Genomic DNA, 21114 nt, shown 5'->3' with positions numbered 1-21114 from the left:
TGGAGGAAGGCCATAGAGTCATAGAGTCATAGAGATGTACATCATGGAAACAGACCATTCGGTCCAACTTGTCTATGTCGACCAGATATCCCAACCCAATCTAGTCCCACCTGGCAGCACCCGGCCCATATCTCTCCAAACCCTTCCTATTCATATACCCATCCAAATGCCTCTTAAATGTTGCAATTGCAGAGCACTTTAGGGAATATCTCTGGGACACTCGCACCAATGAACCACACCGCCCCGTGGCCCAACATTTCAACTCCCCCTCCCACTCTGCCGAGGACATGGAGGTCCTGGGCCTCCATCACCGCCGCTCCCTCACCACCAGACGCCTGGAGGAAGAAAGCCTCATTTTCCGCCTCGGAACACTTCAACCCCAGGGCATCAATGTGGACTTCAACAGTTTCCTCATTTCCCCTTCCCCCACCTTACCCTAGTTCCAAACTTCCAGCTCAGCACTGTCCCCATAACTTGTCTGGACTTGTCTTACCTGCCTATCTCCTTTTCCACCCATCCACTCCACCCTCTCCTCCCTGGTCTATCACCTTCATCCCCTCCCCCACTCACTTATTGTACTCTATGCTACTTTCTCCCCACCCCACCCTCCTCTAGCTTATCTCTCCACACTTCAGGCTCTCTGCCTTTATTCCTGACGAAGAGCTTTTGCCCGAAACGTCGATTTTGCTGCTCCTTGGATGCTGCCTGAACTGCTGTGCTCTTCCAGCACCACTAATCCAGAATCTGGTTTCCAGCATCTGCAGTCATTGTTTTTACCCCTTTGTGCATAGTCCTACTGAGCTGATCAGATACTTCATGGTGATAAGGCTTTTACACGTTACAAATACCAATACATTAACACTTAATACGTTTTACCAATAGAACAAAATGGTACCTAAAAACAAAGATCATCGTGCTTATTATAATTGTTATTATTTTAATAATTACCCAAGTTAAACTTTACTCATTTCGAAAAACATTAATGATTCCCTAGAAGAGTATAAAAGCAATAGGAGTATACTTAAGAGGCAAATCAGGAGGCCAAAAAGGGGATGTGAGATCGCCCTGGCATATAAAGTTAAGGAGAATCCAAAGGGATTCCACAAATGTGTTAAGGACAAAGGGGAAACTAAAGGAGAATAGGCCCCTTAAAGATCAGCAAGGTCACCTACGTGTGGAATGCAGGAGATGAGGGAAATACTAAACAAGTATTTTGCATCAGTGTTTACTGTGGAGAAGGGTATGAAAGGTAGAGAACGTGGGGAAATAAATAGCGACATCTTGAAAAATATCCTTATTACAGAGGAGGATGTGCTGGATGTCTTAAAACACATAAAGGTGGATAAATCCACAGGACTTGATCAGATGTACCTTAGATCTCTATGGGAAGGTAGGGAAGTGATTGCTGGGTCTTTGCTGAGATATTTGTAACACTGCCGTGGGTAAAGTGCCAGAAGACTGGAGGTTGGCTAACATGGTGCCAATATTTAAGAAAGGTGGTAAGGAAAAGCCAGGGAACCACAGACCGGTGAACCTGACATCTGTGGTGGGCAGGTTGTTAGAGGGAATCCTGAAGGACAGAGTTTACATGTATTTGGACAGACAAGGACTGATTAGGGTAGTCAACATGGCTTTGTGCATGGGAAAACATGTCTCACAAACTTGATTGAGTATGTTCGCCAAGCTGGGAATTTGTGTTGCAGACGTTTCGTCCCCTGTCTAGGTGACATCCTCAGTGTTTGGGAGCCTCCTGTGAAGCACTTCAGAGGAGGCTCCCAAGCACTGAGGATGTCACCCAGACAGGGGACGAAACGTCTGCAACACAAATTCCCAGCTCGGCTAACAGAACCACAACAACGAGCACCCGAGCTACAAATCTTCTCACAAACTTTGATTGAGTATTTTGAAGAAATAGCAAAGAGATTGATGACGGTGGACATCACCTATGTAGACCTAAGTAAGGCATTCGACAAAGTTCCTCATGGTAGACTGGTTAGCAAGATTAGATCACATGGAATACAGGGAGAACTAGCCATGTGGAAACAGAACTGGCTCAAAGGTAGAAGACAGAGGATGGTGGTGGAGGGTTGTTTTTCAGACTGGAGGCCTGCGACCAGCATGTGCCTCAAGAATCGGTGCTAGGTCCACTGCCTTTCATCATTTTTATAAATGATTTGGATGTGAACATAGGAGGTATGGTTAGTAAGTTTGCAGATTACACCAAAATTGGAGGTGTAGTGGACAGTGAAGAAGGTTACCTCAGAGTACAACGGGATTTTCATCAGATAGGCCAAGTGGCAGGTGCAGTTTAATTTAGATAAATGTGAGGTGCTACAGTTTAGAAAGGCAAATCAAATCAGGACTTATACATTTAATGGTAAGGTCCTGGGGAGTGTTGTCGAACAAAGAGACCTAGGAATCCAGGCTAATAGTTCCTTGAAAGTGGAGTCACAGGTAGAGAAGATAGTGAAGAGGGAGTTGGTTATGCTTGCCTTCATTGATCAGTGCATTGAGTATAGGTATAGGAAGGTCATGTTGCAGCTGTACAGGACATTGTTTAAGCCACTTTTGGAATAATGCGTGCAATTCTGGTCTCCGTGTTATGGGAAGAAGGTTATAAAACTTGAAAGGGTTCAGAAAAGATTTACAAGGATGTTGCCATGGTTAAAGGGTTTGAGCTATGGGGAGAGGCTAAATAGACTGGGGCTATTTTCCATGGACCATCAGAGGCTAAGGGGTGACATTAGAGAGGTTTTTAAAATCATGAGGGACATGGATAGGATAAATAAATAATGTCTTTACCTCAGGCTGGGGTATTCCAAATCTAGATGCCACAGGTTTAAGTTGAGAGGAGGATTTAAAAGGGATCAAAAGGGCAACGTTTTCATGGAGAGGGCCGTGGGTGTATGAAATAAGCTGCCAGAGGAGGTACAATTACAACATTTTAAAGGCATCTGGATGGGTATATGAATAGGAAAGGTTTAGAGGGATATGAGCCAAATGCTGGCAATGTGACTAGATTTATTTAGGATATCTGGTCGGCATGGATGAGTTGGACTGAAAGGTCTGCTTCCGTACTGTATACCTCTATAATTTCTTTTTATCACCTTATTTTCTCTCTTTCTGAAAGTTTGAATAGATTCTCTACATTTGAACATGACAGGATGATAAACACCTGAAGAAGGGCTTATGCCCAAAACGTCGATTCTCCTGTTCCTTGGATGCCGCCTGACCTGCTGCGCTTTTCCAGCAACACATTTTCAGCTCTGATCTCCGGCATCTGCAGCCCTCACTTTCTCCAGGACGATAAACACCTCCAATTATGTGACTGAGACCAAAATGATTGAAACAAACGTCTGTTGATTTATTTTTTTTTTACTTAAAAGCTGCTACTCAGGGCTCATCACTCAACAAATCCCACACAATATTTGAATTTGATTCAAAAGAACCTTCCGCTAGCTGGCACAGGAAACATACTTTATTCAAAAAATAACATGGAACAATAAAGGATAAAGCCAGAAGCTTAACAAAGCTGCATCAAAAGCAGATGTCACTTTTAGCTTATTACTGCCTTCTGCTGCAGATCCTTAAAGAAAATGAGAATGGCAAAGTATCAATAGTGCAACGTAGTGATATTTCTTCAGACATCTGGACACTTCTCCATCTCCTCCACTTCAATGCCCTTGCATATGTTAAAAAGAACCAGCTTAAACCACTGGTAGTCCTTCAGTGCCAACTCAGCAAAAAACCTGAGATAATTTTAGAATCAAGGCAAAGTCTTGATTTTTTTTGCCACCTTTATCTCATTCCTGCAGCACAAGGCAATGGCAAAGCATTTTTTACTGTCCTAGCAAGTATACTATATGCAATATAAAATGAAATATATAAACGGAATGGCTGCCAAGAACATGACAAATCTTTTCTGAGATGGGGGTAAATCAGCAACCAGTAGAAAGTGAGGTCTGCAGATGCTGGAGATCAGAGCTGAAAATGTGTTGCTGGAAAAGCGCAGCAGGTCAGGCAGCATCCAGGGAACAGGAGAATCGACGTTTCGGGCATAAGCCCTTCTTCAGGGTTCCTGAAGAAGGGCTTATGCCCGAAACGTCGATTCTCCTGTTCCCTGGATGCTGCCTGACCTGCTGCGCTTTTCCAGCAACACATTTTCAGCTCTAAATCAGCAACCAAGCTAGAGGGCAAATGATTGTGCTCCGCATGGGAAGTGGATTGATGAGACAGGTCAAGAGAGAATACAATTATGTGGCATAGGTTGGGAACATGGGGAAGTAGCAGATGAAAGCATCACAAGAATTTTGACAGGGTTGGCGCTATGGTGAACAATGCAACCTACCATGGAGATAGAAATCAAGACCCAAGAATTTCAGAAACCATGAGGAAAATGTTGCAGAGAGTGTGCATTATGTTCAGGACACTTGAAAAACATTAATGGTTATCCTGATAAATCTCACTGAAGCTGAATTATTTTGTTCTGAAGGCAAATTTTTAATATGTGTATCTTGACATTAACAGATTTCATCTTTAAGGACTGCATGTGCTCTGTGCATACAATATTGGAACTCTGCCTGAACAGACTGCTTTGGGTTTTCAAACTGCACACATAGAAATCAGTTAGTTCTGCTTAATGACTTGTAACATATTTTATTGCTTTCAATAAGCTAATCAATGAAGTCAATTTCTGGTAAGTGATGGATCGTCAAAGTATTATCATGACCTGACATGGTGGACAACAATGGAAAGTTCATGCTGTTGAGGCCTATCATGCTTGCATAGTCAGTAAGCAAAAAGTAAGTAAAAAATATGGTCAACAGTCTTAGATCAGGCTGAAGTGCATGAGACAACCTGTGATGTCTCCATTTGTCTCTGTGTCCGACAGTGGTGAAAATGTAACTTGCTGGTAAGCAGATAAGTCCTAATTGAGTGCCCAGTTTAACTCACTTGAGAAAGTAAAGCACTCAGGGTGCGTGCCGGATCAATGCAAACAAAGGAATGTTGAAAGTAGATTGTCTGAAACTGCATAAAATGTCCTAATTTTAATCGGGACATCAGAGATTTTCAAAGAAAATTTAACATATTTAAACAATGTACAAAGTTATTGTTGTAGCTTCAGGTGTGTCCAATGCAGATAGACAAGCCATTTAGAATTGCTTAGCAAATGGGGACAAAGGTCCTCACAGACTTAGAATATCAGGATCAATAGCTAAAGAGCTAAGAACTCTCCAAAAAATATGGACCAGATGAATAATTCAGAGACAGTTTAGTAGACTGTTATGATATAGTGGTAGCGTCCCTACCTCTGGACCAGATGGACTGGATTCAAGCCCTATCTGCTTTGAAGATGCTTCAAACTTGTCTGAACAAGTGATCAAAAAAAACTAAACTTCTGTATTCAGTAACTACAATTCATGTCATTTAGGCAGCAGCCCATAGAATCCATAAACAACTCCAGATGCAGAGTTCATTTTGTGATTTTAATGCTTGGCTGAAAAGGCCACTAATATTTTAAAACTCGTGAACTTCCATTTTTAAATTATTTTCCTTTGAACTATTATGCCATTTGGATGCTGCTTTCTAGCTAGAAAGGCCATGATTAGTCTTCCATGTTCAAAAGCACACCCACTATCCAATGGCCATTGTGTGAAATTCACGTTGAATGACTGTTTCTAAAATAACGCAAACTTCTAACATATATTTGAGACAAATAATGGGGTCCACAAGCTTTTAGGGAAATTTTACCCTTAAAACTTGTTCTAACTGTGCAATTGGAGTGTTTTGAGTGGTTTAAAGCAGTGTCATAATTTCTTCTAGTTGTGTTACTTGAGGACTGATTGTTGGCTAGGAGTTTGGGACAATTCCCTGTGGATATTTTGTAGAAACATTGCAGGAGAAAGGCGAATATTGGCAGAAAGCATGACATCCCAACTCTTATACTCAAAGGTCCGAGAAATCAGTTTAGAAGTTTGAAGATTCTTTTCCTTTTGATTACGAAAAAACCCAAAGCTTAAAGAAAACCTTTTTGAGTTTTATTTGGTAGTTTTGAAATAGTCTTCGCTAAAGTGAGATGTGCAAACCAGTTGCTCCTGATGAAAGGAAATGATTTAGAATTTCAAGAAATAGGTTACCTCAGTATAAGGGCTTAGTTTGAAAGTCTAAGCCAGAAGTGTTTGGTTAAAACCCTGAAGCTGAGAAAATATAAGCACATTAACATGAAGGTTCACACAGGAGGCTACCAGATTCTCCTGTTTGCAATTGAAGTTACAATTAAATTAAAGCAAATAGATAGAACATAGAACATAAAAATGTACAGGACAGGAATGGGCCCTTGAGCCCATGATGTTGTGCTGAATATGAAGCCAAATTAAACTAATCCCTTCTGCCTGCCTATGGTCCATATCCCTCCATTCCTTGCATATTCATCTGCTTATCTAAAAGTCCCTTAAATGCCACTATTGCATCTGCCTCCACCACAGCACATTCCACACTCCCACCACTCTTTGTGTAAAAAATCTGTTCTTCACATCTCCTTTAAACTTTCTCCCTCACCTTAAGTGCATGTCCCCTAGTATTAGCCATTTCAACTCTGAGAAAATGATCCTGACCATCAACTCCATCTAGGCATGTCATAATTTTATAGACTTCAATCAAGATATCCCTCAGTCTCCACCACTCCAGAGAAAATAACCAGAGTTTTCTAGCCTCTCCTTTTAGCTAATACTCTCTAATCCAGGCAGCACCCTGCTAAACCTCTTCTGCAGCCTCTCCAGAGCCTCCACATCCTTCCTGTAATGTGGCATCCATAATTGAACGCAATATTCTAAGTGTGGCCAATCAAAGTCTAATAATGCTGCAACATGACGTCCTGACTCTTGTATTCAATAGATGTCAAAGAGAAGGGGAATTTTCTCTGGTATGAGTACCGTAAAGGATATTTTGGGATTGATTGGATTGTATTTACAGTTTTTTAAATTAATTTGTGTAATATGGAAACATTTTGGCTTATTACGTTTTATTTATAATTTGTGCACAACAAACTTTCATTTTGTTGCTAAAACAAAATCTGCAGCATTCTGTGCTTGTGTTTCGGTGAAAGACCACCTCATTAAAAGCAAAAAATAGGATCCAGCTAGCTAGATTTCTGTCTGGGTTCTGACTTGTTCACTATTAACATCAGCTGCGATCACTTCCCTACTTTGAAAGGACTGAAGGGGAGTAAACATAATCTAAGTACAGTAAGTGTCAATAATTGATCAAACTTTAACACATTCTAAACAATCATCCTAACAGAGCTGGCATTGTCCTTCTATGTAAATACACCCATTCTGAATGAAAATTCAGTACACCGTTTTTATCTTTTCCCATGCAAAATGTTGTAATACAACAAAGAACAAAGATAATACAGCACAGGAACAGATCTTTCAGGCCTCCAAGCCTGCACTGACACATTTTGCTCTTACATATTAAAACTGTCTTCACTTACAAGATCCATATCCCTCTATTTGCTTCCCATTTGTGTATTTGCCTGGGTACTTCTAAAATGCTGCTATTGTGTCTGCTTTCACCACCTCCTCTGGCAATATGTTTCAGGCACTCACTACCTTTTGTGTGAAAGACTTGCCTTGCACATTTCTTTTAAACTTCCCCTCCTCACACCTTGAACCTGTATCCCTTAGTAATTGGCCCCTCCATCCTGGAAAAAAGCCTCATACCTTCCAATCTCTCTATGCCATTCACAATCTTATAAACTTCTATCAGGTCGTCCCTCAATCTCCTACATTCAGTGAAAACAAGCCCAGTCTACCCAACCTTTCTTCACTGCTAAATCCCCCATACCAGGCAACATCCTGGTAAACTTTTCCTGTCTCCTTTCCAAACCATCCACATCCTTCTGGTCGTGTGGTGACCAGAACTACATGCAATATTCTAAGTGTGGCCTAACTAACGTTCTATAAAACTGCAGCACAACTTGTCTATCCATATACTCAATGCCCCTTTCAATTAAGACAAGCATGGCATAGGCCTTTTTTTACTACATTATCTACCTTCGCTGGTATCTTCAGTGATCTGTGGACCTGCACACCCAGATCTCTCTGCAAATCAATACTTTTAAGGGTTCTACCATTCACTGCATAATTTTCACCTGTGCGTGACCATCCAAAATGCATCATCTCACATTTGTCCTGATTAAACTCCATCTGCCATTTTTCCACCCATGCCTCCAACTGATCTGTATCCTGTTGTATCCTCTGACAATCCTCCTTATTATCCACAACTCCACCAATCTTTGTATCATCTGCAAACTTACTAATTAGATTGGTTACATTTTCCTCCAAATTCATGACTAAACCAGTTTTGTATCCATCTTGCCTACTCACCCAATACCATGTGACTTCACCTTTTGTACCAGTCTGCCATAAGGGACCTTATCAAAAGCTTTACTAAAGTCCATGTAGACATCATCAACCACTTTTCCCTCATCAATCATCTTCATCACCTCCTCAAAAAACTCGATCAAGTTAGTGAGGCACTACCTCCCCCGTAAAAAGACTATGCTATTTATCACAATTTGCTTCTAAATGCTTATAGATCTTGTCCCTGAGAAGCTTTTCCAATAATTTCCTGACCACTGCTGTGAGATTCACGGGCCTGTAATTTCCTGGATTATCCCTGTTTTCCTTTTTTTAAACAATGAGACAACATTAGCTATTCTCCAGGCCTCTGGGACCTCACGTGTGGCCAAAGAGGATACAAAGATGTCTGTTAATGCTCCAGCAATTTGTTCTCTTGCCTCCCTCCATATTCTGGGATAGATCCCATCAGGACATGGGACTTATCTATCTTAGTACTTTTTAAGATACACCACACTTCTTCCTTTTTAATAGCAACTTGGCTTAGAAATTTGACATTCCCTTCCTGAGATCATCCTCCACCAAGTCCTTCTGTTTGGTGAATACTAATAAAAATTATTCGTCCAAGACCTCACCTACCTCTTCTGGCTCCACACATACATTCCCTCCTTTGTCCTTGAATGGGCCAACCTATTCCCTGGCTACCCTCTTGCTTTTTACATACATATATTTAAAAAGCTTGGGATTCTCCTTAATCATGTGAAAACCTATAAAGATTTTAAACCATGTTTTCCCATCTCTCTATTATACAGTGCAAAACCAAGGTCATGGCAATATGAAAGCCACATCTATTACCGTTTTTATTACCAGTTTAATTCTGTGTTTTTTTTTTAATGACCATCAACATTTGGAGGAAATGTACAATTAATTTCAAAATTCCTTCTGGGTCACTGACTGCAGTTATCTTTCCATAGCCAACATTGCCAGATGTCATTTTATCTTAACATCTGTGTATTTGTCAAATTTGCAGTTTAATGGGACTAATTTTCTAATTTGTCAATTTGCCATATTCCAAAACCTCATTATCAGAAAGATAATTGTGAATCAATAGTGAAGAGTTCAAAAATATTCTGCAAGCATTGTGGCAAAATAATGGTGAGTTTCATGGTGCTCATTATTCTTGTTGTGTTATTCATCCAGCAACTTGTGCACAGAAAGAGCTATGCCATAAATTATACACTGCCACAACTTTTGGATGGTTTACCTTACTACCCATTAATCTTACAAAAACAATAACTTGTCCTCCAGCTCCCTGCAAATTTGAATAAATTGCCATATTTACATGTTAATTTCCCGTTGAGGTTATCACAGAGAGAAGAGATTAACATGCCTACAATGCAGCTTAAAATGCTCAACTCAAAAAGTAACAATCGAAACTTTGGAGTCTAATTCTTCTGTGCATTAATTCTTGTAAGATTTTTCAAACAAATTCTTACTTTCATATTATTTCTTTATTCATTCTCTTGAAATTGATCCTTGCTTCCATCTAGTCAGAATTTTCAACTGATAATTCCTGGCTAAATGGTGAAACCATTACTGAGTTGGGAAACTGTTAGAATCTTCTGTGGGCTTTGCTGACCACAGTGATTGCATCCCATCTTGGAGATCCCCGTCCATTCTGGAAAGGAGTACGTTGGGGTGTGGTGGTGGCTAGGGTGGGAGGGGGAGTTGAGTGGGGGCAATGACAAACTGGATTTGTCAGAGGAGGATTTTAATGATGCCGGCATTGTCAGAACACTGATCTATACATGATTTGTTTGAGGTAACCACAGTAATGAAGAAGAGAGCTGGGAGGGCTTCCTAAAGTCCTGCTGTGCGACCTGAGGGGCTGGACTGAGTCGATCTTTCTCAAGGATTGGAGGAAGGGGATAACATCTTCAACAAAAGGCACTGATGGAAGTATCACATGTCTCCCCACCTCCCTCTCCCACAACCTGGAAACAGCATATCACAAGGATCAAGGATCGCAGGAGGTTGGGAAGGATGAATGAACCAACACCTTTGATGGATAATCCTCACATTCTAACTCTTCCACCATCCTCCTATGCAGCATTCCTCAGAATAACACACTTGCAACTCGACATGAGACACCTCCCATCCCTATTTCAACAATTGGCAATCATGCTTTCCCTCACACAATGTCTTCATTTACACTCATGCCTTAAAGTCACCTTCACAGCGGTGTCCTTCCTTCCTCTCCCCACAGACCATTTCTAATAATTACGTGTCTCTACTTTTCTTCTGAAGGAAAAGGAGACCATTATTATTGAGAAGAGCCAGAGCCCTGTGAGGTTGGCCTCCAATTGCAGGCATCTCAGAGGGCACTGGCAGTGCATACCCAGCTGCTCCACACGGAGTAGGTCTTGCTGCAGGAGGCTGCAGATGTCAGCAGTGATCTACTGTGAGAGTCTGTACCTCCTGAGGCTTTGGAGCTTCTCAATATTAAGTGAGTTGATCCTCTACCCCAGATGCTGTGTTGGAGGCCTCACCTTCTTTGTACCGGATCTCGAGTTCCTCTCCTTTGCCCCTTAAAGTGGCATTTGGCTCAGGAGAATGCAGCTGATACTGGTGTTCTGCTGGTGTTGGTGGTCCTGTTCCTTTTGGTCTTCATATGAGGTACAAGTTGGAGCTGTATAACAAAAAAAAGCATAATCTCTCTCAATGCTTCCCAATTCTTCTTGCCCTCTCTTTCACCCGACTTCTTTGATCAATAGTTTTAATGAGTTACAGTAATAAGGTTCAACCATATTTCAATATAATTTAGAAGCAGATAACGCAAGTCCGTGCTCAGATAGCTTATTTCCTTTAATGCAATTTTTATAAAACAATTCTGATAGCAAACATATTATTTTTATAAAGAACAAAGTATAACCGTTGCAGAAGAGAGGAAAGGGCTATTAATATCATAATTCCATTAAGTATGGTCTGTACCTGAGCAGACAATTGCAACGTGAATGCATAACTGTATAGAGTAGAATCTGTAGAGATGTTTACTTTTGGCAGTAATTTTATAAAAACAGAAATCTTCTAATCATTTGAGGTTAGAATTTCTACAGTCCCTCTTCAAGAGCAAGATGTACATGGCAGAACCTACACCATTCATTTTGATCTTGTTGAGATAGGGTCATTTAGATTTTCAAATTGGATGTCTTCCCAACGAATTTGGATTTGTACCTGAGGTTCTCATAAATCTGAAGATTAAATGCCAGAAAAATATCTCAATTCCTTGTAGAGAACAAAAAAAGCTCATGATTTCAGCAATTCGATGCTAAGTGTGCATAAAGATAACATTTGTGCTTCTCATCAAGTACTAAACTACAATGGAATTTATATTCGGATATTAAATGGAACTCTTTGAAATTTCCAATTCAAAATGTGTTTCACCTTGCAATTGCAGTTAGGTGCTTTTTGGCTGGGCCCTGATGGGGATTTTAAATCACTTTCCTTATGCTTTAGGCTAGTCTACAATAAAGATTTGGTGATTCAATATTAGTTCACTCTGAATGTTGCAAAAGTCTTTACATCTTTTATAAACCTTCATCACCTACGCTATGTGTTATGACTTTTCCACTTCTGCAGCCACCATCATCACAACCACTTCCGCCCCCACTGATGCCACTCACCTGAACATCGCCAACAAGCCCCCTGTGGATCCCACAGTCACCACCTCCGCCCCCCTGATGCCCAGGGTGTGTGTCACTTCCATTAATGATGTCACCCCTGTTCCCCCCACTTCCACACCCACTCCAGTTACAGTCTCCTCCCCAAGTCTCAGCTCCAGTCCAAAACAATGTCCTAGCTCCCAGCCCTGCCGAGTTTCTACCAGCTCCCCAGACCTCCCAGTTCACTGAGGACAAACGATCACTCCTCAGGAAAGGCCTTACCGTCATCCCCCTCTACTCCCAGATCAATGAATTCAACGCACGTTGTGACATCAAACACTTCTTCCGCTGCCTCCGCCTCCGAACGTACTTTTTCCATCCAGACTCCCGCCCACCTTCTGACGATCCCTTCGCCCACCTCCAACACACACCATCCACACCTCCAACATCCCGTGCCTGTCTGTTACCCGCCCTCAATCTCTTTATTTCCAAATGTCGCCGGGACATTGACCACCTCAACCTGTCCACTCCTATCACCCACTCCAACCTCTCACCCTCACAACGCGCAGCCCTCCACTCCCTCCGCTCCAACCCCAACCTCACCATCAAACCAGAGGACAAGGGGGATGCACTGGTAGTTTTGCGCAATGACCTCTACACTGCTGAAGCCAGGCGCCAACTTGAAGTCACCTTTTCCTACCACCCCTCGACCACGACCTCACCTCCTATCACCAAACCATCATCTCCCAGACCATACACAACTTCATTAAGTCAGGGGATCTCCCACCCACAGCTTCCAACCTCATAGTTCAGGAACCCCGCACTGCCCGGTTCGACCTCCTACGCAAGATCCATAAGTCTGACTGCCCCAGCCGACCCGTTGTCTCAGCCTGCTCCTGCCCCAACCAAACTCATCTCCACATACCTCGATACTATTCTATCCCCCAGGTCTAGGAACTCTCCACATACGTTCAGGACACCACTCATGCTCTCCACCTCCTCCAAGACTTTAGTTTCCCTGGGACCCAGCGCCTCATCTTCACCATGGATATCCAGTCCCTGTACATCTCCATCCACCATGACCAGGGCCTCCAAGCCCTCTGTTTCTTCCTCTCCTGATGTCCCAACCAGTATCCTTCCACTGAAACTCTCATAAGCTTGGCTGAACTGGTCCTCACTCTCAATAATTTCTCCTTTGAATCCTCCCACTTCCTCCAGATGAAAGGGATAGCCATGGGCACCCGCATGGAACCAGCTATGCTTGTGTCTTTGTTGGCTACGTGGAACAGTCTATCTTCCACAGTTACACCGGCACCACGCCCCACCTTTTCCTCCTTTACATTGATGACTGCATCGGCGCTACCTCGTGCTCCCATGAAGAGGTTGAACAGTTTATCAAATTCACCAATACATTCTACTCCAACCTTAAATTTACCTGGACCATCTCAGACAACTCTCTCCCATTCCTGGACCTCTCCATCTCCATCAACGGCGACCAACTCAACATTGATATTTTCTACAAACCCACCGACTCCCACAACTACCTGGATTACACCTCCTCCTACTCTGTCTCCTGTAAAAGTGCTATCCTTATTCCCAAATCCTCCACCTCCGCCGCATCTGCTCCCAGGAAGACCAGTTCTACAACAGAACACACCATACGGCCTCCTTCTTTAAAGACTGCAATTTCACCTCCCACTTGGTTGATGTTGCACCTCCACCCTCAAAATCCACCCCTCCAACCGCAACAAGGACAGAATGCCCCCGTCTTCACCTTCCAGCCCCACCAACCTTCATATATATCGCATCATACTCTGCCATTTCTGCCAACTACAAACAGACCTCACCACCAGAGATATATTTCCTTCCCCACCCCAACCGCTTTCCACAAAGACCATTCCCTCCGCAACTACCTCATCAGGTCCAAGGCCCCCACAACCCACCCTCCACGTCCGAGATCTTCCCCTGCCACTGCAGGAATTGCAAAACTAGTGCCCACACCTCCTCTCTGACTTCCTTCAAAGGCCCCAAAGGAGTCTTCCACATCCATCAAAGTTTCATCTGCACTTCCACACGTCATTTACTATATCCGTTGCTCCTAACGCGGTCTCCTCTACACTGGGGAGACAGGATGCCTACTCGCAAAGCGCTTCAGAGAACATCTCCAGGATCCCTGCACAAACCAACCCCACCACCCCGTGGCTGAACACTTCAACTCTCCCTCCCACTCTGCCGAAAACATGCAGGTCCTGGGCCTCCTCCATCGCCGCTCCCTCACCACCTGACACCTGGAGGAAGAAAGCCTCATTTCTGCCTTGGGACCTTCTAACCCCATAACATCAATGTGGATTTCACCAGTTTCCTCATTTCCCATCCCCCCACCTTATCCCAGTTCCAATCTTCCAGCTCAGCACTGCCCTCATGACCCATTCCGTCTGTCCATCTTCCTTCCCACCCATCCGCTCCACCCTCCCCTCCAACCTATCGCCTTTACCCCCACCTCCATCCACCTATCGCACTCTCAGCTACCTTCCCCCCCAGCCCCACCCCCTCCCATTTATCTCTCCACCCCCGAGGCTCCCAGCCTCATTCCTGATGAAGGGCTTTTACCCAAAATGTTAATTTTCCTGCTCCTTGGATGCTGCCTTTTCAGTACCACACTTTCGACAAAAATCTTTACATGCTATGACATTGTGAAGTTTAAGTATGTTAATCATTATAAATGCAACTCTTCAGGTGTCTGAAAAGTCTTCTGAAAAAAGACAAGTTGTCATAGATAGCACACTTGCTCATTACTCTTCATTTTTGTGTAAGAAATAGCGTCACTTTTCCAAACTTTACAAATGTTCGCAAGAACAAAAAAAGAAAGAACATATAATAATGCAACAACTTTCATCATCTTGAGATGTCTAAAGCTCCTCAGAAATAGGTAGGTACCTTTGAAGGATAGTCCTTGTTGTATGCATAGACATTCCACATTTCAACAAAAGATAAAGCACCCAATGTGAATAGTCAGATCAATACAATACCAATGTAATCATAAGTCAGAACCTGCACCAATAACCAGAAAGAATCAAGGCATTAGCTAACATTTCTATTCTGGTCTCTAGCTTTTATCTATGCCCAAATAACACCTCATTAAGTGGCAGTTTTCTTCAACATTCACTTTCATGTATAAATGGGCTCTCATATGCAGAAAAGTAGTGAAACAATAGAATGCTGATGAATAACTGCCTTGCTCTTCTCCACATCGCTGGGATATTATCGTGCAATGACCTTTTGAACCTTCTTTCAACAGCAATGCAATTATCCTGGTGGCTTCTCTGAACAAATAGCTGGATTGAAGCAGTTTATCAACTCAACGTGAATAGAAATGCTATCTTTGTCAGCAATCTGCCAATGTGAGAGGATTCTCATAGTATATATATATTATTAGCCCAGAATGTCTCATCAAACTTTCCCAGCATTTCACTATATTACCTTTCAGGCACAGTTGAAAGTAAGCCTGTTTAATGGAGTCATGCAACCTTCCTTGATTTTTATCTGGAGTAGCCTGTACCTGCTGTAGCTATGGAAAAGACTGTTATGACTGTCATCATGGCTAAAAGAGAAAGGATAGAGATTTGTACAAGCAGCTTTAACAATCCCAATTACTTCTCCACTTTTGAAATTTTGTAATTGTTATTAGATAAACACAATCTGCAATTGCACAAAGCACATCCCACAAAAAAAGATAAGTAACCAGATGTTCTGTTTGTTGGTTTTAGTTCTTCAAAATCTTTAAAAGTCCACTCACGTAGCTGTTTGTTAGGTTTTTTTTCTCATCTTGACTTCCCGTGTCAGATACGTATTGTGAAACCATGAGATGACAAACCACAAATTACTGCTTACAGATGCAGATGAAAATCTCTGAAAGATAAACATGCATCGTTTGATTAACACCATAGGGAGAAAAATGATTCCTGATAGAGACATGGTAGGGCTAATTCACTTTCATTTCCTGCAATTATAGATAATTTAATCAAAGAAATTTGCAGATCAACTGACATTCCTGATCATGATATCCAACAAAGCATGAATTAATTTTGACACATTTGGAAACTTTACTGTTCACGTCCACTACAAATGGATTCCAGAGACTGTAATGGAATTAGTTTAATTGTATATGTATCTATTATTTCTATTAGTATTTTCTCCCCACTCCAATTTTTTCCTATAACACTGATTCCTTGCTGGAGTGTGGTTTAACAGCTGTTAAACACTCTCCAGTGTCTCTTAAGTGTATTTTTCAAGACTGAATAAAGGAACACATTTGATATGTTAAAAATGATGTCTGAAATCCTATGTACTATGATAAACATCACAGAGCAGGAATATCTGAATGCCAATGCTGCCAGTCTTGTCCCTGCCTCTTCACGACTGCCATTAGCCTATCCGAACACCATGCTAAGAGGCCATTGCAACTGATAACCTTTCAAAGGCTGCATAGTGGGACAACTCATGGAATCATAGAATTCCTGCAGTGCAGAAAAGGCTATTTGGCCCTTGCATTTGTACCAAACCTCCTAAGACCATCTCACCCAGATTTATGTATGTTCCCATGGTGTTCCCATGGAATTTCTGTCTGCCATAAAAGACAAAACCGTGCCTTATAGGGTGTGGTAAAAATGTTACGCTCTCTCAACACTGCAATTATCAGTCTTGATACTTCATAGGTACTCATGTTAGGACTAGATAGCAGGGTTTAAACCATGACCTTTTGACTGGAAGAGAAAGCTGAGCGTCACAGCTTGTAGCAAAGTTCACTAAATGTAACACTGGACAATGTGTTTCTGTTTTACTCCCTTTTCATTTTTGAAGGACTGAAATCAATTGTAACATTTCAGATAGACGAATTAACTCAGGACTGACCAGTGACTGAGGTAATTTTATGGGATTGGAAGAATTAGCTAATGTCCTACTCATGATTGGAATTTATGACAGAACTTTATCTCTTAGCTTGTTTAAACACAGTTGATAGTATTCTAAAATCCAAAAGGTAAATAGTTTGTAATCACTGGTGAGTGATTGTCCTTCCATTATCCTATTGACATGCAATACAACAATTCATTGGTAATATAAACAAGATTTAACATTGCAAAAGAGAAAAATACAATTATTTTGAGAAATGGTTTCCATCTGACACCTTAACTTTTTTCCCAACAACTCACAGGTCAACTGCATTTGTTTGTAATTTTGAGTTCTATCTTATATACCTGGGTAAAAGTCATACTACACTCATTCCCCATCTACCTCTGCGCCACCTGCCCCCTCCTCCCATTTTACTTTTGGCCGAAAGGTTAGTCTTAAAACTTGACTTTTACACAAGTGACATTTTAGAGAGGTTGAAATGCATCCTTTTCCCTCAACTTGATACCACAGAGCTGACAGATTGGAGACTATTCCTGCCAAACCTTACCCAAACATAGAGCAAATAGAGCCAAAGGTATGTGCACAGACACAAGGAGCTGAACAATTACCTTCAAAGGTACAGTGTTTTACGATTCTTTTCAGTAGGTTTACAAAAGGACAAAATGATACTGGGTGGTAAGTACATAGATTTTGCAGTTTTTTAATTAAAAGTCAAGGGACAAGTTAGGCTTTCACATGAGATTAACCGTTACTTGAATATTAGCAGTAATTTAAAAGTAGAAGTCCTGGTGTCAAGCTAGTTTATGTAGAAACTATAGGAGTCAAACATCAATAATATGTAAAATATAACATTTAATTATTTTAATTCTGCAGTAATCATTATACACTGGTATACTTTGAGACAGGCAATGATTAAACACCATGGGTTGTATTACATAGATTTGGCTGAGATCAGTAGGATATATATTGTAACAACTGTTTTAGGTGCTTAGGTGTGAATACATGATTTGTTCCTATGGGTTGAATGTTGACTAGTCTTAGAGACAGAAAAGGAACCACATTTCAGCGCACATTAATGAAACTGTTCAGTGCAAAGGATATATTAAAGTTTTGTGATACTGCATAATAAGTATGAGTGATTGAAAATTCAATAACCCTACATCTGCCAGAACAAAGAAAAGGTAAAATTGGGTGAACCCTTACAGGAGAAAGTGAGGTCTGCAGATGCTGGAGATCAGAGCTGAAAATGTGTTGCTGGAAAAGCGCAGCAGGTCAGGCAGCATCCAGGGAACAGGAGAATCGACGTTTCGGGCATAAGCCCTTCTTCAGGAATGAGGAAAGTTTGCCTGACCTGCTGCGCTTTTCCAGCAACACATTTTCAGCTCTGAACCCTTACAGGACCAAGCTAATGGAATTTTGAATCCCACATCTAAGAATTAATAATTCTGAAAATGATTTCAAAAGGGTTTCTTTCAATTTCCAACTTGTACAAGACTCAAGATTTTACATAAAATCAAATCCTTCATCTGTTGCATTGACCAAAGATCCTGTCAACGAATTGGCAACTAATTTCAATGTGAAAACCAGATCATTATCCTAACAAATAGGCTGTTTTTCCTCTGTCTTTCGAAACTGAATAACCTCTGAATCAATATTGTATACAGCCTGTGAAAAGCAAAATCATTACTGGAATGATAATGCCCTTCTCCTCAGTTGAATAACCAAGTTAATTCGCCAGCACGTTTGGTATATGACCTAATTAATAAAACAAAAAGCTATAACAACAATCCAAGATAAAGTGACTCCAAATTGTTTCAATATAGTCGAGATTCTTATATACCTGATACACCACACAATTGAAATCAATGCAAAACAATTTTAATTTTGATCTAATCTGTGTCATGTAAATCATGAAATCAAATTTGAGAAAGCAGTTCATTTTTACCTTCACCTTTGCACAAGCACAAGCTGAGGTATAATTCTATCTTCACATTTGGACAAAGATCCATGAATGGCACAGCCTGGTTTTGGACATCAATGTTGGCTTTAGATACATATGAGCACACAAATGCAGAACTATTTCTGTTGGCCGGTAGTTAGTGTCAATAGTGTCAGTAGTGAAACTGGAATCTTATGTCCCTGTGCCTCTCTGAGCAGATATCAATGTCAACTGATACCAGCAGTCTGTTTTGCACAAGTTATTAAGTTAAGATGAAAGCTATTGTCAGAATTTTTTTATGTGAGCTGCTGCTTAATGGAAAAGCCTGTGAACAGCATCTGTGATGACAATAAGTATCTTATATGAGTCCATGTGGAATGTACTTAAGGGCAAATTACTTATCAGCATTTATGAGCAAAAACAAATCAAGCAACTGAAGGGTTTGAAAGGTATGTTACTTCAATCATCACTAATTTTAAATATTTCTATTACTTGAGAAATTGAACTTGTTCATGCTTGTTTTCTTTGGGTATGATTAGTACCATTTGGCCTTCAGACAGTATGACAGCAGAGGATCAAGAGTAGGCTATTCAGCCCCTTGATGTCATTTGTATCCATAATTCTATCAATCTCTATTCCAAGCAATCTCAAAATCTGTGTTTCCACAGCCCTCTGGGTAGACAATTCCAAGACTGACTATGTCTAAGTAAAGAAATCCTTTGCCCTGCCTGCAACAGTAGTAGACTCACCAACTTTAAGGCACTTAAATGGTCATTAGATAAATATATGGATGAAAATGCAATAGTGTAGGTTAGATAGGCTTCAGATTTGCTCCACAGATTGGCGCAACATCAAGGGCTGAAGGACTTGTACAGTGCTGTAATATTCTATGTTCCTCGTGTCAGACTTAAAATGACAGGAAACAGCCCTTCTGCAACTATTTTCTTAAAATATGCTGTTATTTTTAATCAAATCATATCTAATACTTCTAAATTGTAAATAACACAGTGCTCAATCACGCCTTATGAAACAGTCACAGCATTCTGAGAATTAGTCTGATGAATCCCACTGCACTCTCTGCCAAAATTATACTCTTGCCCCTTGTAAGGGGACAAAAGCTGCACATAACTCTGCAAGTACAATGTCACAAGATTCAATAATGTAGAGTTATAGTATAGCGTTTTAGGGTAAATGCATATTGTTGCCTCTACTAGGGCACCACAAGGAGTGTCTGTTAGCAGTCTACAGAGCAAACAGATTAAGATGTCAACCCACATCAGTGGAACACTAAGCTCCAGCCACGACCATTTCTTAATTATTCACAATTCAACACACATTCAACAACAGAAAGATCCCTTCACCAGTTCTCTTCAAAGGGATAAGCAACTAGTACAGCTTAGTTGCTGATTGATTTCTACTGCTTGCATTCGCTGCTCTCCACAGTTGATTCAGTTTACAAAGTATGTAGGGAGTAGTGTGACAAGTGCTGAAGGATATTTTGCTGACCTTCAAGGCTTCTTCAGAGACCAGTTACTCCCAAACATTAGCAGGCATTCTCCTGGAATATCGTATGATTTGAAAAATGATTAGAGACCCACGCAGCAAATGTTGAGCTGATGGAGGGATAAGAGAGTGAGAAAGGAAAATGAGAAGACGTTATCCACAATTCAGACTTTCAGGGAGCAATTCTTCTAGCTGAGCATCATCTCGGAATACCATGTGCAGTGGCTGCATGTCAGTTAAAGATATTACCTGCTAGTTTCTGCAGCCACAATTGTAGTCTCAGAGCAAAGCAATGGCCTCATTGCCAATGGCTGGAAAGGGGATTGTGCCAATCAACTTTTACATGTTGGGCATCTTCCAGGCTGGAGCTGCAGATTGTTGTACCATAGTTCTGAAAGGTTTAATGTTGGACACCATATTAAAGTTCACCCATTGTGAGGTATCGTACGGGTTTGTGGAGGGATAAGACAAAACAATTTATGACCTCGTGGAGTGCAAACCTATATACATACGTCTTCATGTAGTCTTACTGATGATGTTTATTTTTACAAATGTAACTTGTACCCGATTGCTATCATGCAATAAACCACATCTTGTTTAAGGAACTTTTTATTCTCTCATGGGATGTGGTGTTACTGACAATGGCAGTATTTTATTTTCAACCAACCTGACATACCTCTGGAGCTGGTGGGATTTGAGCCCAGACCTGCTAGCCCCAGAGGTAGGGTCACTTCCACTA

At 41.2% G+C, this 21114-nt stretch overlaps 1 long non-coding RNA gene across 1 annotated transcript in view; it reads right to left on the bottom strand.

Annotated features, from left to right (window-relative positions):
* LOC122560057 (uncharacterized) overlaps positions 1-16235 on the bottom strand; it is a 76700-nt gene extending 60465 nt beyond the window's left edge. Inside the window, exons 1-2 of the long non-coding RNA XR_006314629.2 lie at positions 15819-16235; positions 10910-11049 (exon numbers count right to left, since the gene is read on the bottom strand). This is a non-coding gene — a long non-coding RNA (uncharacterized LOC122560057). The remainder of the gene's footprint in view (positions 1-10909; positions 11050-15818) is intronic.
* Positions 16236-21114: the final 4879 nt, after the last annotated feature.

Source organism: Chiloscyllium plagiosum, unplaced genomic scaffold, assembly GCF_037043375.1.
Source record: "Chiloscyllium plagiosum isolate Xiang-an unplaced genomic scaffold, Cpla_swu_hap1 HiC_scaffold_15, whole genome shotgun sequence".
Taxonomy (NCBI): Eukaryota; Metazoa; Chordata; class Chondrichthyes; order Orectolobiformes; family Hemiscylliidae; genus Chiloscyllium; species Chiloscyllium plagiosum.
The sequence above is the reverse complement of the archived record's forward strand: the minus strand, read 5'-3'. Positions and strand labels throughout refer to the sequence as shown.